We start from the raw sequence: 19,859 nt of genomic DNA, 5'->3' as shown, positions 1-19,859 counted from the left end.
GATCGAGTTGTTTATCAAGGGGCTGCCTCCGCGTGTGAAAAGTCTGGTTACAGCAGCACATCTCAATGATTTGACACAGATTGTCCATTTGACCCACAAAATTGTGGATCAAGAGGTAGAGAGTAACTCGTTACCGCCGCGCATTTCAGCCACTACTGCTGCTGCACCCACTGCCACTGCGTCTGCTAATGATAACAAACGGAAGTGGAACGACTACGACAAAGCATCCAGTGCTGGTCAGACTCAGAAAAGGCCAGACAACAACAACAACCGTAGCATCAGCCAGTCGTCTTTCGTCAATCCAGGCCAAGGGAGTAGCCAAAGCCAAGGTTCGTATGCAGGGAGGAAGCCACGGTGTAACAAGTGTGGCTATCATCATTTTGGGCCGTGTGGTCGGATGTGTAACAGGTGTGGTAAGTCGGGCCATGAGTCCAGGGATTGTAGGGCCTCACAGCCCAAACACCAGCAACAACTGAACCAGCAGAACCAGAGACAACAGGGACATCCACCTCAGCAGAACCTGGGTTTCAGGAAGGGGTGCTATCAGTGTGGTGACGAGGGTCACTTTAAGCGGGATTGCCCTCAGCTAAACCAGAACGCTAACGACAACAACCGCCCGAATAATAACAATGCTGGGAACAACAACAACAATGGCAACAATGGGGGTAATGGTGCTCGAGGCAGAGTGTTCCAGCTTGGAGCAGGGGATGCCAGGAATGACGGCAACGTTGTAACTGGTACGTTTCCTGTTAACAATCGTATTGCTTCTGTATTATTTGATTCTGGTGCCGATTGAAGTTATGTGTCCCTAGAGTTTAGTCAACGATTAGGGATAACCCCAACACCCTTAGAAGTTAAGCAAGTAGTAGAACTAGCAGATGGTAAAACGATAGAAGCTTCGAATGTCCTTTTCGGGTGCAAACTAGATCTCATGGGTCAGGTGTTTGATATTGACCTTCTTCCCGTTACGCTCGGTAGTTTCGATCTAGTGGTAGGCATGGATTGGCTGTCTAAGCACCAAGCGGAAATTTTGTGTAAGGAAAAAGTTGCGCGTATTCCTCTCCCAGATGGGGAGTCATTATCAGTTCAAGGACATCGTAGTGGGACGATGGTTGGTATTATCTCGACCATGCATGCACAGAAGTATCTACAAAAGGGGTATCCTGCAATGTTAGCGTTAGTTGCTAACGCTCAGTCTGAAGAAAGGAAGATCGAGGATCTACCAGTGGTGCGAGAATTCGCTGATGTGTTTCTAGAGGAGCTACCAGGGTTACCTCCTCACCGTCAAGTAGAATTTCAGGTTGATCTTGCGACGGGAGCGGCTCCAATTGCTCGAGCTCCTTACAGGCTAGCACCTGGGGAGTTGCAGGAACTATCCAATCAATTACAGGAATTACTGGATAGAGGTTTTATTCGACCCAGTTCTTCGCCTTGGGGAGCCCCAGTTCTTTTTGTAAAGAAGAAAGATGGGTCATTCCGTATGTGTATCGATTATCGAGAGCTTAACAAGGTAACCATTAAGAACCGCTATCCGTTACCACGCATCGACGACTTGTTTGACCAGTTGCAAGGGTCAAGTTTCTATTCAAAGATCGACTTAAGGTCGGGTTATCATCAGGTGCGGGTTAGGGAGGATGATGTTCCCAAGACTGCTTTTCGAACGCGCTACGGACACTACGAGTTTTTGGTTATGCCGTTTGGGTTGACTAATGCACCAGTGGTTTTCATGGATCTCATGAACCGCGTATGTAAGCCATATCTCGACGAGTTTGTTATAGTGTTTATTGACGACATCTTGGTTTATTCAAAGAACAAGGAGGATCATGAGCGTCACCTACGTCTCATCTTGGAACTTTTGAGAAGGGAACAACTGTATGCGAAGTTTTCTAAGTGCGATTTTTGGATTCGAGAAGTACATTTCCTTGGCCACGTTGTTAACGAAAAAGGGATACATGTGGATCCTGCAAAAGTAGATGCGGTTAAGAATTGGGCGGCACCAAAGACTCCTTCTGAGGTGCGACAATTTCTTGGTCTTGCTGGATATTATCGGAGGTTTATTAGAGATTTCTCAAAAATCGCACAACCTCTCACCTCGTTGACACAGAAGAACACGGTATACTCTTGGGGAACGAAGCAGGAGGAGGCCTTCCAGTTGTTAAAACAGAAACTTTGCAGTGCACCGATCTTGTCGTTACCAGAGGGTACCGAAGATTTTGTGGTTTATTGTGACGCTTCGATTTAGGGTCTCGGTTGCGTGTTGATGCAACGCGAGAAGGTGATAGCCTATGCCTCGCGACAGTTGAAGATTCACGAGAAAAACTACACGACACACGACTTGGAGTTAGGAGCGGTGGTATTTGCGTTGAAGATCTGGAGGCACTATCTGTACGGTACCAAATGCACCATCTACACCGACCATAGGAGTCTTCAGCATATCTTCGACCAGAAAGAATTGAATATGCGGCAACGGCGATGGGTTGAATTATTGAACGATTATGAATGTGCCATCAAGTATCATCCGGGCAAGGCGAACGTTGTAGCTGACACCCTCAGCAGAAAGGATAATGCACCTAGGCGTGTGCGAGCATTGCAACTCACGATCCAGTCCAATCTTCCTTCCCAGATACGAGACGCTCAGTTAGAAGCGTTGAAACCAGAGAACGTCCGAGCTGAAGCTTTACGCGGCTCAAGGCAAAGATTAGAACGAAAGGGAGACGGTGCTTACTACGTAACCGGACGCATCTGGGTCCCACTCTATGGCAACTTACGAGAACTTGTAATGGAAGAGGCACATAAGTCACGTTACTCCGTACATCCTGGATCAGATAAGATGTACCACGACTTGAAAACTACCTACTGGTGGCCTAGCATGAAAGCTCACATAGCAACCTACGTCAGCAAATGTTTGACTTGTGCTAAAGTCAAAGTGGAACATCAAAAGCCCTTAGGTCTCCTGCAGCAACCAGAGATACCCACATGGAAGTGGGAACAGATCGCCATGGATTTTGTAACAGGACTACCCAGAACTCAGGCTGGAAACGATACAATTTGGGTGATTGTTGATCGCCTCACGAAATCAGCACATTTTCTGGCAATCAAGGAAACAGACAAGTTTTCGCATTTGGCAGCAATCTACCTTAAGGAAGTAGTTTCTAGGCACGGGGTGCCAACTTCTATCATCTCAGATCGAGATCCGCGTTTCACTTCTGATCTTTGGCAATCAATGCACAAGTCGTTCGGTTCACGACTCGACATGAGTACCGCTTACCACCCGCAGACAGATGGTCAAAGCGAGCGCACCATCCAGACACTTGAAGATATGCTTCGGGCATGCGTACTTGATTTTGGGAAAGGGTGGGAGTAACACTTGCCGTTGATAGAATTCTCCTACAACAACAGCTACCACACTAGTATACAGGCAGCTCCGTTCGAAGCACTGTACGGACGGAAATGCCGTTCACCCCTCTGTTGGCTTGAGATGGGTGATAGTCAGATCACAGGTCCTGAACTTGTGCTTGAGACATCAGAAAATATTGTCCAGATACGGAACCGTATGGCCGCAGCTCGCGACCGTCAGAAAAGCTACGCTGACAAGCGTAGTAAACCATTGGAATTCGAAGTTGATGACCGTGTCATGTTAAAGGTCTCACCCTGGAAGGGTGTGGTGCGTTTTGGGAAACGTGGCAAACTAAACCCTCGTTATGTAGGACCATTTAAAATTCTGGAACGAATTGGAAAGGTGGCCTACAGGTTGGAATTACCTGCTGAGTTGGGTAATGTCCATGATGTGTTTCACGTATCGCAGTTAAAGAAGTGTTTGGCTGATGAAACACTGGTTGTACCATTCCAAGAGCTGAAAATAGACGACAAGTTGCAGTTTGTCGAAGAACCAATTGAGATTATGGATCGGGAAGTTAAAGTTCGTAAACACAGCCGTATACCGATTGTGTGAGTTCGTTGGAACTCAAGACGTGGCCCAGAGTTCACGTGGGAACGCAAGGATCAGATGGAACTTAAGTATCCACATTTGTTCCCCAAAGACAAGACAAAATCCAGCAAACCTAATGTTGATGCAACTAGTGAATTTCGGGACGAAATTCCCATTCAAGTTGGGGAGGATGTGACACCCCAGGAAAACCAGTGAACGATATAACTTACCTAGTTTTAACTTACCTAGCTTCCTCAGTGAGTGCGTACCAAATTTCGGGACGAAATTTCTTTTTAGTTGGGGATACTGTGACAACTCGTAATTCGAACCTACCTTGTATAACGATATGTGCTTATGTGAACTATTATGATTATTAAACGTTATGATGTTGTGTTTTGTGTAATGTAATGTATGTATGTATAGAATGGCCCAAACGCACAACATGATCCGACCGCACAAGACTCACGAGCGCACAACACTTACTTGAACGCACAAGGCCATTTGGGCCACACCCTTGTAATCGGATCCTAAGGGCGGCCCATTGAGGGGTCCGGCCCACCTCCCTTATTCGTACAACACACACCATGAGGGAGTTGTTCCTCATTTGTTGCAAAGCACAACACACACACGAAACCCTAAACTTCTTCTCTTTCTCTCTCTCGTTTTGCTTTGGAACCCGACGGCAAGCACATCCGTTCCATCGAAGATCAGTTCCTTGTTCGGATCATTCTCTTTTCTTAACCGGTTAGAGTTTCATTATTAGTTGATGTTATGATTCCATTTAATGATTAAGTGTTGCTTATATGATGAACAATGATGTTTATGTGAGTATGTTTAAGTGAATCGGATGTTACAATTAAGAACCGAATAGATGATAATCAGTTGTTATGTTATATGATTCGGATTGTTAGCTTGTTGATGTGCTAGTGTATCGGGTTATGTTGATATAATCGGCCACATGTTCAAGTGAATCGATAGCTTAGTGTTCATGCTTTGGTTAGGGTTTATGTGAATTGGTTGTAACAACCTGTTTTGATCGATCATGGCTAGAATAGAAGTTGTTAATTGATAAATGATAAGTTTGGAAACTGTCAATTGGGTCAAACGAATTGATTGTAATTGTAACCGAATAACAAGATTATCGGATGTTTAAACGGATCGCACAAGGGGATGTGATCGCACAAGAGCCCCAATCACACAAGTCAGTCGGTCGCATAAGGTCAGGTCATACAAGACCTGATATGGTCGCACAAGCCGGGCGCACAAGATGATTTAGTTAAGCATGATCGCACAACATCGTGTGGATCGCACAAGCGGGTGCTGATCGCACAAGATGTTGGGCCACACACTGATATTGAACTTGATACGTTATTTGGGCCGAACAGCCCAAATCATAATCACACAACTGTTCGGATCGCACAACTGTTTGTATCGTACAAGGCTGTTGGATCGCACAAAGCATTTACATGCTATTAGCTGGGCCGGGTATTCTTATGATGGGCTTAATTATATGTTGGGCAGGTTTATGTTGGATCGCACAACATGTTGGGCCAGGAACTATGGGCTTATTTAAATTGTACAAGTTGGGATAGGTTATGACTGTTAACTTGTATTGCTTGACTGTTAAGTGTTGCCATGATCTGTACGTGTTTGTAACGTGTTAACTCTGCGTAACCGTACGTGCCTTACTTGAACCAAACCTGACTTGTATGGTAACCCTGTTAGGACGTGGTTGACTACCCTTAGTTCAAGAACCTTTTGTGTATCTTACCGAGCAAACCAAGGTGAGTTCATTGCATTTCTCAAGCATACGTCCTGGTGGTTTGGGACAACTAGTAAACATTTGGAAGGGAAACTTTGGGTAAACAGTTAAATCGGTTTTGGTTATTGAACATGGAATCTATCATTATTGGATTGCATGTAAGGCAATGGGGTAATTAGTTGATAGCGCTATTAGGTGGGACACCTCACACCGGGCCGTAAGGACGGGCGTGAACTAATTATCTGGGCATCATTACCAATGCTTGGTTAGGAGCATTGGGGTTGTTAAGGGGCACACTCCCCGGATACATATGGGCACACTCCCTAGGGTATCTAGCATGTTATGAGCAGCATCGTATCGCAACGTTGAATCGCATTAACATACATCTGGTAACAAAACACGTTAACAAAACTTTGAACTCACCAGCGTCGTCTGACACACTTGTCTGCATGCTTGCAGGTCGTTAGAATTCGTGACATGAACTTGCTATCTGGGAGTGCTGGAGTGGTCATGGATCGAGACTCTTGGATTAAGTTATATTTGATGCATTGGTTTTGAGTATTATTACGAAACAATTGCCAAACAATTTATTACATGCTTCCGCTACACAACATTTTGAGATTTGATATCATGTTTGACATTTTATATTGGTAATCAATGTCATGACTTATTTAAATATTTATCATTGGTTCAATGTGATTGGTGGCTCAGACTCTGATGCGTAACACGCCTCGCGGGGTTTCCACAGGTGGTATTTTGGGGGTGCTACATTATCTCTATTTCCCTCCCCGTCCCTAACGCCGTCCAATTCAACTGTTAAATCCTGGTCGCATGCCCCTCACATAGGGGCATTTTAGTCTTTTCCCACAGGAACAGTGACCACAACATGTTTTTATGGTGGTCCCTAGGAAAGCTTCAGTGATTTCCTTCATCTTATCTAAAACCATTGAAGAGATTTATTCAGCAGAAAACTGTTTCTTTTCACTTTTGTATAAGACAACAATCATCAGTGTCACACCCCCAAAATCCACCTGCGGACAACACCCGCTTTGAGGGCGTGACCGACCAGGATCCAGCCACCAATTATATTGAATAATTAAATTGATAACAAAAAGTAATACTTACTAACCATGAGATTAGCAAATATCAAGTTCAGAGTTTAAGGTTTCAAGTTCAAACAGTAATAAGTAGCGGAAGCATAAGTAAGGCAGTTTAAACAAGTTCATAGTTCAAAATAAGGTAACACCCAACACAAGGGTGGACAGACACTACTCGTTCCCAAGCAGCAAGCTCCTTCGTCAATGGTTACCTGCAAAGCATGCAGTAAGGGGGTCAACAATAATGCTGAGTGAGTTCACTAGTTGTCCAGTTTTAATTACCAAAAACTTGTTTCACCAGTTAATTTATCCGTTTATACATGCCATGGGGAGCTGCCCCAAAAGTTAGCGACTAAACTGTTTTTCCAATACCGAACACTAGGTAACCGTTTGCGTTTCCGCAGGATGCCCCGATGTCAATGTTCTATCATCATTGACGGATGCCTGAGTACATTAGTTCACGACCGATCCCATACCATGGCACGGTGTGAGGTTGGTAAAACCTAAATAGCGCTATCAACTAATAACCCGTTCGCCTGGCCCCGGCGACTAATCAGTATTATGTAGTAGGGACTTGAGTGATAGAGTTGCGTTTAATGCCGTTTGGATTACATTCCGTATAAACAGTAATTAACTAAAAGTTTTCCCAATGACAAGGGAAGGAAAGTAAGTTTGTTCCCAGTAACTAGGGAAGGAATGTAAATGGTATCCCCTTTACAAGGGGATAGGGTTGTTTTAGTCTCGTGTCCCAAACCACCGGGACGCATGCTTTTAAGTTGTGAACTCACCTTGGGTTGCTCGGTAGATATTTTACCCGGTCAATTACGTTGGTCACCACGTCCTAGCATGGTTACCAAATATGGGTCAAGTTGGGTACAAATAAGCACATAGCGAACACGTACGGCAAACACATATGGCAAACACGTATAACATGCGTAGCAACAAACAGTTGGGTTATTGGGTCAGCCCTAAACATACGATCAGCAGCAACAACACGTAGCCCAGTCAACAGAAAGCCCAACAGTCAAAGCCCAATAACACCAAAATAGCCCAGTCGAGACAAGGGTGGTTGCGACTCGCAACCGAGGTTACGACTCGCAACCGAGGTCTCGGTTCATCACGTTTTGGTTACGAGTCGCAACCAGAGGTTACGACTCGCAACTAGCGGTTCCGACTTAGCAGCAGTGGTTACGACCCGCAACCGGGTTCGATACGCGTTGATTGCGACTCGCAACCGGGAGATCTCGACAAGACTTGATGTGGTCTCGAGTCGCAACCAAAGGTTACGACTCGCAACCGTGATTACGTGCAGCAAATCTTCTAGAACCTGCAATGTACTGACCAATAGAATTGCATTTTCATGTAACAGTGTACTATGCCCACTAAACATGTTTTCTTGTCTGTTTTGTGCACAATTCGGATCAAACTTAGCATATTTGAATGTTCATAAAATCTTCATACATGTTCTTCATTTATTCAAACATCCGAAACATGTACTCTACAACACTATCATGAGGACTTAACCAATCAATCATAACAAGCCGGATCACACACAATTCATGAACATTCAACCCTAAATCATGCATAAATCCTCTAACCAAACCCTTATCATTACCCGGATAACCAAACCATTCAACATCACAACCATTCTTTAAAGCACACAAACAAGATATCAAAGCAATACTAACCGTTCACCCATACTACACCTTTTTGATTCACACAATGAAGCATCAATAAGCATACATAACAAACATCAACCATCAAGCACTATCAAGCATTTTAGTAACAAGACAAACAAGCAAAACAACTATGAAGATAATCATGCTAACCGGTTGGAAGTAGGGGTACAAGGAATCAATGAACCAAGCTCCAAATGATGATCTCGAGCTAGAATCCGAGAGTGATCTTGTTACCGGTTGATCCGAGGAAGAAGGAAAGGAGAGGAAATGAGGGTATTGTGCTAGGGTTTTAGGGTTTAGTGAGGAAGAAAGAGTGAGTGAGGGAGAGTGTTGTAAAAATGATTAAGGGATGGGAGGGTTGGTTTATATAAGATTTCGAGTGGGCTTAGGGTGTTGCGACTTGGGCTTTCACATGGCCCAAACCAAACCGGCCCCTAATATGTCTTACTGTTCACTCGAGACCAAGGGGTCTCGAGTTGGGTCATGGTTTCGGCTCACCTCACACACATGCACACACTCACACACTTTATCTATATAAATATATATATATAATACATACATGTTATCGATAATTAGCACGTCACGGAGAATCACAACTAGAACCACAAACTTTCATTCAATATAATATATACACGTTGATTAAATACAGAGATGGTTGCTCGGGAAAACCCGAAGTGTCACATTATCCCCAAGTTTTAGGAACTTTCGTCCCGAAAGTTAAGGCAGCCACTGTCAAGCTAGCGTAAGTGAAAGCGTTTCAACGGGGTGTCACATCATCCCCCGTTAGTTTGGAATTTCGTCCCGAAATTCGGTTGTAGCTTCAGTGCTGGGGTTTTCGTTTGGGAACAACTGGGGGTACTTGTGTTTCATCTGGTCTTCCCGCTCCCAGGTATACTCTGGGCCACGTCGCGAGTTCCAACGGACTCGTACAAGAGGTATCTGGCTACGTTTGAGGATTTTGATCTCTCGATCCGTGATCTCAATCGGTTCCTTAGTAAAGTGTAGCTGTTCATCGATAGTTAGTTCCTTGAAAGGAATTACGAGCGTTTCATCTGATAAACACTTCTTCAGATTAGATACGTGAAATACGTTGTGTACCGCACTCAGTTCTTCAGGCAGGTTCAATCTATAAGCAACCTTACCGACTTTCTCGGTAATTTCGAATGGTCCGATATATCGCGGATTAAGCTTGCCCCGCTTTCCAAAGCGTACCACACCCTTCCAAGGTGAGACTTTGAGTAGAACCCGGTCACCGACCTGGAATTCTAGAGGTTTCCTACGCTTGTCAGCGTAACTTTTCTGACGGTCACGAGCTGCCGCCATGCATTGTCTGATCTGGGCAATCTTTTCCGTTGTATCTACCACCATCTCTGGGCCCGTGATTTGACTATCACCGATTTCCGCCCAGCAGAGAGGTGACCGGCATTTACGACCGTACAATGCCTCAAAAGGTGCTGCCTGAATACTAGTGTGGTAGCTGTTGTTGTAGGAGAACTCTACTAGCGGTAGATGCTTCTCCCAGTTCTTGCCAAAATCGATCACACATGCTCTAAGCATGTCTTCTAGAGTTTGGATGGTGCGTTCAGACTGTCCATCCGTTTGCGGGTGATAAGCAGTGCTCATGTCCAAACGTGAGCCAAAGGATTTGTGCATAGCTTGCCACAATTCCGAAGTAAAACGAGCGTCTCGGTCGGAAATAATTGAGGTTGGCACCCCGTGCCTTGAAACTACTTCCTTTAAGTAAATTTCCGCCAAGGTAGAAAACTTGTATGTTTCCTTAATAGCCAGAAAGTGCGCGGACTTGGTCAATCGATCTACTATTACCCAAATAGTGTCATTTCCGCGTTGAGACCTAGGTAGCCCTGTAACAAAATCCATGGAAATTTGCTCCCATTTCCATTTCGGGATTTCTGGTTGTTGGAGTAGGCCTGCCGGCTTCTGGTATTCTGTCTTGACTCTTGCGCAAGTCAAACATTTGCTGACGTATGTTGCTATGTGGGCCTTCATACCAGGCCACCAATACGTAGTCTTCAAGTCGTGGTACATCTTGTCCGAACCAGGATGTACTGAATAACGGGACTTGTGGGCTTCGTCCATCACGAGTTCACGTAAACCTCCAAAGAGTGGTACCCAAATGCGCCCTGTCACATAGTAAGCGCCATCTTCTTTCTGTTCTAATCGCTGTCTCGATCCTCGCAGAGACTCAGCCCTGATGTTTTCCGGTTTCAATGCTTCGACTTGGGCATTTCGGATCTGGGTAGGGAGGTTAGACTGGATGGTAAGTTGCAATGCTCGCACGCATTTCGGTATAGTGTCCTTTCGGCTGAGGGCGTCTGCCACGACATTGGCCTTGCCCGGATGATACTTGATGGCGCATTCGTAGTCATTCAAGAGTTCGACCCATCGACGTTGTCGCATGTTTAATTCCTTTTGCCTAAAGATATGCTCGAGACTCCTGTGATCGGTGTAAATAGTGCACTTGGTACCGTACAGGTAATGTATCCATATCTTAAGAGCAAAGATCACTGCTCCCAGTTCCAAATCATGCGTAGTGTAGTTTCTTTCATGCGTCTTGAGTTGTCGAGAGGCGTAGGCAATAACTTTCTCGCGTTGCATTAACACGCAACCGAGCCCATGGATAGACGCATCGCAGTAAACCACAAAGTCGTCAGTGCCTTCAGGCAACGAGAGAATAGGAGCGCTACAGAGGTTATCCTTAAGCCTCTGAAAAGCAGATTCCTGTGCTTCATTCCACTTGTAGGCGACGCCTTTCTGAGTGAGTATAGTGAGGGGTTGTGCAATCTTTGAGAATCCCTGAATGAATCTGCGGTAGTAGCCTGCCAAACCCAAGAATTGGCGAACTTCAGTGGGAGTCTTCGGCGTAGGCCAGTTCTTTATTGATTCGATCTTAGCTGGGTCAACATGAATTCCGTTCTTATTAACTACATGGCCGAGGAAATGGACTTCTCGAAGCCAGAAGTCACATTTAGAGAATTTGGCGTACAGCTGCTCGTTGCGAAGGAGTTCCAGAATAAGGCGTAGGTGTCGTTCATGCTCTTCTTGACTTTTCGAGTAGGTCAGGATGTCGTCGATAAACACAATCACGAATTTGTCGAGGTAAGGCTTACATACGCGGTTCATAAGATCCATGAACACTGCCGGCGCGTTGGTCATTCCGAAAGGCATAACGAGGAACTCGTAATGACCGTAACGAGTCCTGAATGCAGTCTTGGAGATGTCTTCATTACGAACTCTCAGCTGATGATAACCTGATCGCAGGTCAATCTTAGAATAGTAGCTCGATCCTTGCAACTGATCGAATAGGTCGTCGATGCGCGGGAGAGGGTAACGATTCTTGATGGTAACCTTGTTCAACTCACGATAGTCAATGCACATTCGGAATGTGCCATCCTTCTTCTTGACAAAGAGTACTGGTGCTCCCCAGGGTGATGAACTAGGACGGATAAATCCTTTATCCAGTAGTTCCTGTAGTTGCGTAGAGAGTTCCTTCAGTTCTGCAGGAGCTAGACGATACGGTGCACGGGCTATGGGTGCTGCTCCGGGAGCTAGCTCGATTTGAAATTCGACCTGACGGTGGGGAGGGAGTCCAGGTAGTTCCTCAGGAAATACCTCGGGATAGTCTCGTACTACAGGAAAATCTTCAATCCTCTTTTCCTTTTCGTGGGTGTTGGTGACGAGTGCGAGGATAGCGGTGTGCCCTTTTTGTAAACACTTCTGGGCTTTCAGGAGCGAGATAATGCCTGTGACTTCTCCACCTTTGTTGCCTTGGACGATGAGGGGTTGGCCAGAACGGCGAGGAATACGAACCGCTTTCTCTTGACAGAGGATCTCAGCGCGATGCTTGGATAACCAATCCATACCAATGACGACATCGAAGCTTCCAAGTTTGACGGGGAAAAGATCGATACTAAACGTGTGGCCAGACAATTCTAGTGTGCAGTCGTGGATCATGTGCGTGGCCTCGATGTTCTTACCATTAGCTATTTCGACGATGTGCTTAGAACTTAGTAATGCAGGCGAGTGCTTAAGTTTCTTACTAATGCGAAGGGATACATAACTGGCATCGGCACCGGAATCAAATAACACAGAAACATAACGATCATCAAGTAGGAACTTACCCGCCACGACGTTGGGGTCGTTCCTTGCTTCTCCAGCTCCAATCACGAAAGCTCTTCCCCTTGCACCATTTCCAACATTGTTGTTTTGCTCATTGTTCCCAGCTCCCTGATTGTTGTTGCGATTCTGATTCAGTTCAGGGCAATCCTTTCGCATGTGCCCTGTTGCCCCACATTTAAAACATGCTCGGTTGTTTCCCTGCTGCTGTTGCTGTTGAGGTTGTTGCTGATTCTGCCTTGCTGGGAACTGACTTCTACAATCCTTGGCTTCGTGCCCCATCTTGTGGCATCGCTGACACTGGCCCTTGTTACATGCCCCATTGTGGTGCCTGTTACACCTGTTGCACTTAGGGTAGCTTCCCCGGTAGCCACCCTGTTGCTGAGTGCCTTTGTTGTTGTCAGTTTTCCTTTGCTGAGCTGGGGTCTGAGTAGAGTTAGCATCCTTGCCCTGATTTCCATCCCACTTTCGTTTACCATCATTAGAAGTTCCTTCCGCAGCACTGATCCTTTTGGGCAACCTGCCCTCCTCCACAGCCTGGTTGGTGAGTTTGTGGGCAAGACGAACCACGGGCTGTATGGCAGTGAGGTTGGCCGAGGTTACGTGGCTTCTGATTTCCGGGACTAAACCCTTGATGTACGATTCGATCCTTCGGTACATGGGTCGGGACATGTTTGGACAAAGAGCGGCATAGTCGTTGGACAGCTTGGTGTAGGTCTCAATCTCTGACCCAACCATCTTGAGTTCATAGTACTCGTCCTCGAGTTTGTGGATGTCATCCCTGTGACAGTACTCTTCCTTGATCATATCCTTGAAATCTTCCCATGCAGTAGCGTTAGCAGTCTCCAAACCAAGCATTTGAATTTGCGCCTTCCACCATGAAAGTGCGCTTCCCTCAAGAGTACCAGTAGCAAACTTCACCCAATTAGCAGGGGGACACTCGCAGACAGCGAAGACAGCTTCGACCTTCTCGATCCAGTGCAGGAGACCTATGGCACCCTCAGTGCCACTGAATGGAAGAGGCTTGCAATCCATGAAGGTCTTGAAGGTACAGACACGTGGTTGCACAGGCGCAGGCTGACCTGTTGTGAGGAGTGAAGCGAAATAGGTTTAGAGGCGAAAAGACGATGTGGCGGTAGGATCTAAACATCCTAAAACAACGAGCTTACCTATAGGGTGAGCTGCGAAAGCTGCAGTCACTGTGTTGAGCAGGTTAGTGAATTGAGCCTGAGTCATGTTGACGTTTCCTCGTCCGCGTCCACTCATTGTCTTCATAACCAGAAAACATAGTATGAGTGTGGTGTCGTAACGTAGCGAGAATGAGATAGAAAAAGGGGAGGCGTATCTATCTAATTAGGCAAACTAGTACACATAGTAGAGCGGAAAGCATAAGACAAACAAGCAAGTAAATATGGGTCCGAGCTATGAGGTCAGATAAGTCGAGCCTTGCACTTGGAGTGTAGTGTCGTCACGAGTCACGGGTTATAGTCTGGTTCTTCTCAAAAAGATTTTTCCCTTTTTAAAACCAAGTTCACTATAACCAATGGCTCTGATACCAATCTGTCACACCCCCAAAATCCACCTGCGGACAACACCCGCTTTGAGGGCGTGACCGACCAGGATCCAGCCACCAATTATATTGAATAATTAAATTGATAACAAAAAGTAATACTTACTAACCATGAGATTAGAAAATATCAAGTTCAGAGTTTAAGGTTTCAAGTTCAAACAGTAATAAGTAGCGGAAGCATAAGTAAGGCAGTTTAAACAAGTTCATAGTTCAAAATAAGGTAACACCCAACACAAGGGTGGACAGACACTACTCGTTCCCAAGCAGCAAGCTCCTTCGTCAATGGTTACCTGCAAAGCATGCAGTAAGGGGGTCAACAATAATGCTGAGTGAGTTCACTAGTTGTCCAGTTTTAATTACCAAAAACTTGTTTCACCAGTTAATTTATCCGTTTATACATGCCATGGGGAGCTACCCCAAAAGTTAGCGACTAAACTGTTTTTCCAATACCGAACACTAGGTAACCGTTTGCGTTTCCGCAGGATGCCCCGATGTCAATGTTCTATCATCATTGACGGATGCCTGAGTACATTAGTTCACGACCGATCCCATACCATGGCACGGTGTGAGGTTGGTAAAACCTAAATAGCGCTATCAACTAATAACCCGTTCGCCTGGCCCCGGCGACTAATCGGTATTATGTAGTAGGGACTTGAGTGATAGAGTTGCGTTTAGTGCCGTTTGGATTGCATTCCGTATAAACAGTAATTAACTAAAAGGTTTCCCAATGACAAGGGAAGGAAAGTAAGTTTGTTCCCAGTAACTAGGGAAGGAATGTAAATGGTATCCCCTTTACAAGGGGATAGGGTTGTTTTAGTCTCGTGTCCCAAACCACCGGGACGCATGCTTTTAAGTTGTGAACTCACCTTGGGTTGCTCGGTAGATATTTTACCCGGTCAATTACGTTGGTCACCACGTCCTAGCATGGTTACCAAATATGGGTCAAGTTGGGTACAAATAAGCACATAGCGAACACGTACGGCAAACACATATGGCAAACACGTATAACATGCGTAGCAACAAACAGTTGGGTTATTGGGTCAGCCCTAAACATACGATCAGCAGCAACAACACGTAGCCCAGTCAACAGAAAGCCCAACAGTCAAAGCCCAATAACACCAAAATAGCCCAGTCGAGACAAGGGTGGTTGCGACTCGCAACCGAGGTTACGACTCGCAACCGAGGTCTCGGTTCATCACGTTTTGGTTACGAGTCGCAACCAGAGGTTACGACTCGCAACTAGCGGTTCCGACTTAGCAGCAGTGGTTACGACCCGCAACCGGGTTCGATACGCGTTGATTGCGACTCGCAACCGGGAGATCTCGACAAGACTTGATGTGGTCTCGAGTCGCAACCAAAGGTTACGACTCGCAACCGTGATTACGTGCAGCAAATCTTCTAGAACCTGCAATGTACTGACCAATAGAATTGCATTTTCATGTAACAGTGTACTATGCCCACTAAACATGTTTTCTTGTCTGTTTTGTGCACAATTCGGATCAAACTTAGCATATTTGAATGTTCATAAAATCTTCATACATGTTCTTCATTTATTCAAACATCCGAAACATGTACTCTACAACACTATCATGAGGACTTAACCAATCAATCATAACAAGCCGGATCACACACAATTCATGAACATTCAACCCTAAATCATGCATAAATCCTCTAACCAAACCCTTATCATTACCCGGATAACCAAACCATTCAACATCACAACCATTCTTTAAAGCACACAAACAAGATATCAAAGCAATACTAACCGTTCACCCATACTACACCTTTTTGATTCACACAATGAAGCATCAATAAGCATACATAACAAACATCAACCATCAAGCACTATCAAGCATTTTAGTAACAAGACAAACAAGCAAAACAACTATGAAGATAATCATGCTAACCGGTTGGAAGTAGGGGTACAAGGAATCAATGAACCAAGCTCCAAATGATGATCTCGAGCTAGAATCCGAGAGTGATCTTGTTACCGGTTGATCCGAGGAAGAAGGAAAGGAGAGGAAATGAGGGTATTGTGCTAGGGTTTTAGGGTTTAATGAGGAAGAAGGAGTGAGTGAGGGAGAGTGTTGTAAAAATGATTAAGGGAGGGGAGGGTTGGTTTATATAAGATTTCGAGTGGGCTTAGGGTGTTGCGACTTGGGCTTTCACATGGCCCAAACCAAACCGGCCCCTAATATGTCTTACTGTTCACTCGAGACCAAGGGGTCTCGAGTTGGGTCATGGTTTCGGCTCACCTCACACACATGCACACACTCACACACTTTATCTATATAAATATATATATATAATACATACATGTTATCGATAATTAGCACGTCACGGAGAATCACAACTAGAACCACAAACTTTCATTCAATATAATATATACACGTTGATTAAATACAGAGATGGTTGCTCGGGAAAACCCGAAGTGTCACAATCAGCTTATCTCCAGCTCCGGGGACTACTTTGAATGGCCAGTGCTTCATGCAACTTTGCACTAACGGATTGGAATAGCTTTGGAAGAAACTCGCTGTAAAGAATGTTTTTCTTTTTCTCGATGAGAATGGATGATTAGAGGTAGATGCGTTATCTAATGGGGATAGATTGATGTCTAGAGTGTTCTTCGATTTTGAGAGCCTTCTAATTGTTATACTTCAACAACAGTACCGAGCCGAACCCTAGCTTTTTCACCGGATCTCCAATTTCTACAATGAACTTTCCCCACGGTCGCTTCCTTACGCCTCTATACCTAACTCCGGTGGCCGATTCCGATCCGACGGTCGTCAGAGCTGCCGTTTTGCCGCTACGCATGACGGATCTGGTTGTAAGGACGTACGACGACATAAATTAGGGTTTCAAGATGGATGAAATTGATGAAGTGATGAAGATTGTTACTGAATAGTTGAGTAGAAGTGTGATCTATACATTTTGTATAGAGATTGTTGTGTGGATTTATGAACCCTAAAAGGGTTTCAGGATGGATGAAATTGATGAAGTGATGAAGATTATTACTGCATAGTGTGATCTATACATTTTGTATAGAGATTGTTACTGTTTTTGAAGTATAACAGAGAAACATTAGGGTTTGAGAATGGTGTAGAGCTAGAGTAAGTGTGTGAAAATTTTAAAAAGGGAAATTAATAAATGTTGGTCCCTTAATCCTATGGTCTATCTAACCTAGAGTGCGGAATCCTCTAGATCAGATTTGCACAGAAAATAGTAGAAAAAAGAAATCACAATTAAACCGGTATTCTATTGCTTATCCAACTTGCAGTTTACAATCAATCAATACCTACACAACCTCACAGCTACTCTCTGTGATCCTGCTCTACAAACCCTAATTCGAAATTTTCCTCTCTCTCTAGACTTTCTCTCTCTAGAATTCTCTAACTCTCCTCTAACCAACCTCAAACCCTAATCACAAAACATGTTTATATACCACATGTTTGTGAACTGAGCTTCCAACTGGGCTAGGCCATTTTCCAAGCCCATTACAACAAATAACTCACTAACCAATATGCTAAGCCCATTACAAAATATCCAAAGACTAAATAATCAAACTATTAAGCTGTTGTCACGGAATATGCACCAACAGACTCCCCCTTGACAATAGCTTCATAGTGTAATGTTGTCTTCAAACATCTTGTGTTCTTTTGGTCTTTGAATAGCGTCAGCTACACACTTTATGACATCAACAGACTCCCCCTTAGCTGATGCTTCCCATCTCCAAAATTTTCATTCGTTGTAGATCAGTGAACTAGCAATCTTTGGTTAAGCAAGTGAACTCCAACTTCTTCATATCACTCTGCAATATAGTAGAAGGATCCTACCATGCATCTTCACACATTCTTCACTTCACTCTCAATCTGCACTTTACTTAATTTTCTGCACTTCATTTTGATAACTGCATCAATCTGTTTAGAAACACAAGAAAATATCTCAAAAAACCATTAGTCTTTTTCACATTTAAAGATAAACCAATATTTTATCTGGATATGCAAAAGCAACTACTTTTCAGTTCAAAATGGAAGTCTATTAAAAAGAAATCTTTTTGGTATTTTTGATATTTTTCAAAACAAACTAAACTAAACTCAAAATTATTTACAATACTTCTTTTTGTGAGAATCATGTGCAAGAAGATCATATCAGCAAAATCAAACTGTTTTCACACTTCCACTTAATTTTTCTTTTAATTTTCGTGAAAAGCAGTTCAAGAGGATTACCGGTATTGTTTGTCCACGTAAACAAAATGCATGGACATTTCAAGTACCATTACCGTATGATACTTTAAGGTAATATTATACCGATATACTAGTGTGTCCCACTTTAGGACATACCCCCGCGATCAAGGCATGCACAAAGATTCCTTGTAGTAGGTGAGTATACTGAATTCATTTGTTTTGTATTTACAACGATAGATAATTGAGGATCAGGTCAGTACTTTCGTATAGCAAAGAGACCAAAATATCTAACGAGGGCTAAGATGAATACTATTTTTGGTACGAATTATGCATTTTGCACATTTGAATGATTCTCTAGGAGAGCTTCTTCATTTATGGGTTTTGACATTTTTAGCTCTTTTAAGATATCCTGGTTGTGCCTAGGTCAGCATGTATCTGGATGTAGCAGAAGGACAACCCTGATATCCCTGGATGAAATAACAGTATAAAGAACCAAAACCTCAGATTTTGGCAGTCTATCAACGCAAGATTTAAGGTCATTAAACCATACGCCACTGATGTGTTCCCCACTCATACATAGTTCGTTATGTTTATATCACATTGGTAAGTTGATTATTTCATGCATTTTGCCTACTGGTACATTGTATGATAAATCTGCTATCACACTTAAGCAATTTAATGTCAATTTCAGTGTGACAGTCTAACTTGCTGATGTACTATCATTTCTTCTTTTTCACACAATGAAATCTCTTTTTTCAATTTTTCATTTTTTTATGTTTTTCATTTTTCTATGTTTTTGTTTTTTTTTAAATTTTAACTAAATTTACTCTCCCTAAACACACGCATTATTTAACTCTTTTTAGCTTAGGGCGATTTCTACCCCTAAAGTTTTGTTTTTATGGAGTAAGTTTCAAAAACATAAATTTTAAAACACAAACAGACTCCCACTTTAACCTGACAACAAGTTTTTCAAAGTTAAAGTTTAGAATAATCATAACAGTCACCGTAGTAAATAGTTTGTTATCAATTTTAACCTACTATTCACCTCAGACGCTTTACAGGAACAACCACTATTGAACACATCAACAGTCCTTCTTGGTCTTCCTGCACACACTTAAGAACTCAGTTAGACTTGAGAACCCAAACCTTGCCGGTGTTGGGTTGACCATGTAAATCCATATAAGATGCTTCTAACCAATATCCATCACACCCTACTGGTGTCTTGGATGTCTTCCCTGTTGTTGAACAAGATTTATAACTTCTACTAGGTCTTTGATCGCGAGAGTTCCAATAAACTCTCGGATTTTCTGACCTTTGAAAATTACCCTTTTTCAAACCTTCTTCTCCCATTATCACACCATGACTTTTGAAAAATTTTTTGATGTTGTTGAACATTTAAGTTACTAAAACCCCTATGTTCATTTCTTCTTTGAAAATTTCGATTACCGGAAGTCTAGTATCGATTTTGATATCCAAAATTTCTATTTTGACTTTGAAACCGATTT

This window comes from Helianthus annuus, chromosome 3 (assembly GCF_002127325.2).
Source record: "Helianthus annuus cultivar XRQ/B chromosome 3, HanXRQr2.0-SUNRISE, whole genome shotgun sequence".
NCBI classification, from domain to species: Eukaryota; Viridiplantae; Streptophyta; class Magnoliopsida; order Asterales; family Asteraceae; genus Helianthus; species Helianthus annuus.
This window is presented reverse-complemented; position numbering follows the sequence as displayed.